The sequence below is a fragment of the Mus caroli genome, unplaced genomic scaffold, assembly GCF_978045245.1.
Source record: "Mus caroli unplaced genomic scaffold, Mus_caroli_1 scaffold_37, whole genome shotgun sequence".
Classification (NCBI taxonomy): domain Eukaryota; kingdom Metazoa; phylum Chordata; class Mammalia; order Rodentia; family Muridae; genus Mus; species Mus caroli.
In genome coordinates this window covers 1,035,422-1,039,127 of record NW_028227292.1, presented here as the reverse complement: position 1 = coordinate 1,039,127, position 3,706 = coordinate 1,035,422, and positions in this window count along the sequence as shown.

Sequence of the window (3,706 nt, the reverse complement as noted above, 5' to 3'; positions counted from 1 at the left end):
AACTTTGTCAGGTTTTATCGCCATATTTGGGGGTCCTTCAGTGTGAGTTTTTAATTTTCCTCGTTTTTCAGGTTTTCACACCATATTCCGGGTCCTTCAGTGTGAATTTTTAATATTCCACGTTTTTCAGGTTTTTTTCGTCATATTCTGTGTCCTACAGTGTGATTTTTCTCATTTCAACGTTTTTTAGGTTTTCTTGCCGTATTCCAGGTCCTTCAGTGTGAATTTTTAATTTTCCACGTTTTTCAGTATTTCTCCCCATACTCTGGGTAATACAGTGTGAGTTTTAAATTTTCCACTTTTTTTCATGGTTTCTCGCCATAATCTGTGTCCTACAGCGTGTATTTTTAATTTTCCACGTTTTCAGCCTTTCTAGCCATATTCAGGGTCCTTCAGTGTGAGTTTTTATATTTACTCGTTTTTCAGGATTTCTCGCCATATTCCAGGTCCTTTAGTGTGATTATTTAATTTTCCACGTTTTGCAGGGTTTTTCGTAATATTCTGGGTCTTACATTGTGATTTTTCTCATTTTCTACCTTTTTCAGGTTTTCTCGCCATATTTGGGGACCTTCAGTGTGAGTTTTTACTTTTCTAATTTTTCAGGGTTTTTCGACCTATTTCGGGTCCTACAGCGTGTATTTTTAATTTTCACGTTTTTCAGGGTTTCACGGCATATTCTTTGTCCTACAGTGTGATTTTCTCATTTTCGACGTTTTTCAATTTTTTTTTGCAAATCTGGGTCCTACAGTGTGATCATTCTCATTTTACAAATTTTTCAGGTTTTCTCGCCTATTTGGGGGTCCTTCCGTGCGAGTTTTTAATTTTCTACTTATTTCGGGGTTTCTCCCCATATTCTGGGTCCTACAGCTTGTATTTTTAATTTTCTACTTTTTTTCAGGTTTTCTCACCATATTCTGTGTCCTTCAGTGTGAGTTTTTAATTTTCCTCATTTTTCAGGTTTTCTCACCATATTCTGTGTCCCTCAGTGTGAGTTTTTAATTTTCCTCATTTTTCAGGTTTTCTTGCCATATTCCGGGTCCTTCAGTGTTAATTTTTAATTTTCCACGTTTTTCAGGTTTTTTTGGTCATATTCTGGGTCCTACAGTGTGATTTTCTCATTTCCACGTTTTTTAGGAATTCTTGCCTTATTCCAAGTCCTTCAGTGTGAAATTTTAATTTTCTACACTTTTCAGTATTTCTCGCCATATTCTGGGTAATACAGTGTGAATTTTTAATTTTCCACTTTTTTCATGGTTTTTTGCCATATTCTGGGATCGACAGTGTGAATTTTTAATTTTCACCTTTTTCATGGTTTCTCAGCATTTTCTGGTTCCTTCAGGGTAATTTTCTCATTTTCCACGTTTTTCAAGTTTTTTCATAATTCTTGGTCCTACAGTGTGATTTTCTCATTTTCCACCTTTTTCAGGTTTTCTTGCCATATTTGGGGTATTCAGTGTATGTTTTTACATTTCTAATTTTTCAGGGTTTTTGACATATCTTGGGTCCTACAGCGTGTATTTTTAATTTTCTACATTTTCAGGGTTTCTCGGCTTATTCTGGATCCTACAGTGTGATCAGCTCATTTTCGACGTCTTTCAAGTTTTTTCGCAATTTTGGGTCCTACAGTATTATTATTCTCATTTTCCACCTTTTTCAGTTTTTCTCTCCATATTCGGGGTCCTTCAGTGTGAATTTTTATTTTCTACTTTTTTCAGGTTTTCTTGCCATATTCTGGGTCCTTCAGTGTGAATTTTTAATTTTCCACGTTTTTCAGGGTTTCTAGGCATATTTTGGGTCCTACAGTGTAATTTTCTCATTTTCATGTTTTTTCGCAATTCTGGTTCCTACACTGTGATTATTCTCTTTTTCCACCTTTTTCAGGTTTTCTCGCCATATTCGTGTTCCTTTAGTGTGAGGTTTTAATTTTCTACTTTTTTCAGGTTTTCTCGCCATATTCTGGGTCCTACAGTGTGATTTTTTCATTTACGACGTTTTACAAGTTTTTTCGCAATTCTGGGTCCTACAGTGTGATTATTATCATTTTCCACCTTTTTCAGGGTTTTTCGCCATATATGGAGTCCTACAGTGTGAATTTTTAATTTTAAACGTTTTTAAGTATTTTTTCGTCATATTCTGGGTCCTATAGTATGATTTTTTCATTTTCCACCTTTTGCAGGTTTTCTCGCCATATTTGAGGTCCTTTAGTGTGAGTTTTTAATTTTCTACTTTTTTCAGGATTTGTTGCCATATTCTGGGTCCTACAACGTGTATGTTTAATTTTGCAATTTTTTCAGGGTTTCTCTGCATATTCTGGTCCTACAGTGTGTTTTTCTCATTTTCGACGTTTTCCACGGTTTTTTTGCAATTCTGGGTCCTACAGTGTGATTTTTCTCATTATCCACCATTTTCAGGTTTTCTCGCCATATTTGGGGTCCTTCAGTGTGAGTTTTTAATTTTTTACTTTTTTCAATTTTCTTTCCGTATTTTAGGTCCTACAGTGTGAATTTTAAATTTTCCACATTTTTTTCAGGGTTTCTAGCCATATTCTGTGTACTACAATGTGAATTTTTAATTTTAAACGTTTTTAAGTTTTTTCTTCATATTCTGGGTCCTAGAGTGTGATTTTCTCATTTTCCAACTTTTTCAGGTTTTCTCGACATATTCTTGGTCCTATAGTGTTAATTTTTAATTTTCCACATTTTCCAGGGTTTCTCGCCATATCCTGGGTCCTACAATGCGAATATTTAATTTTCCATGTTTTTCAGGTTTTTTCATCATATTCTGGGTCCTACAGTGTGATTTTTCTCATTCCCACGTTTTTCAGGTTTTCTTGCCATATTCCAGGTCCTCAGTGTGAATTTTTAATTTTCCACTTATTTCATGGTTTCTTGCCATATTCTGGGGCCGACAGTGTGAATTTTTTATTTTCATGTTTTTCAGGGTTTCTCGGCATATTCTGGGTCCTATAATGTGATATTCTCATTTTCGACGTTTTTCAAGTTTTTTCGCAATTCTGGGTCCTATGGTGTGATTTCCTCATTTTCCACCTCTTTCAGGTTTTCTTGACATATTCGTGGTCCTTCTGTGTGAGTTTTTTAATTTCTATTTTTTCAGGGTTTCTTGCCATATTCTGGGTCCTACAGTGTGAATTTTAAAATTTCCACGTTTTTTCAGGGTTTCTCGCCATATTCTATGTCCTACAGTGTGAATTTTTAATTTTAAACGTTTTTAAGTTTTTTTTTTCTCATATTCTGGGTCCTTCAGTGTGATTTTCTCATTTTCCAACTTTTTCAGGTTTTCTGGGCATATTCTGGGTCCTACAGTGTGAATTTTTAATTTCCCACCTTTTTCAAGTGTTCTAGCCATATTTCGGTCCTACAGTGTGAATTTTTAATTTTCCACATTTTTCAGTGTTTCTCACCATATTCTGGGTAATACAGTGTGAATTTTTATTTTTCCAATTTTTTTCATGGTTTCTCATCACATTCTGGGTCCTACAGTGTGAATATTTAATTTTCCACCTCTTTCAGGTTTTCTCTGGACTTTTTGGGTCCTATAGTGTGAATTTTTAATTTTCCACGTTTTACAAGGTTTCATTCCATATTCTGGTCCTACTGTGTGAATTTATAATTTTGATATTTTTCAGGTTTTCTCGCCATATTCTGGGTCCTTCAGTGTGAATTTTTAATTTTCCACGTTTTTCAGG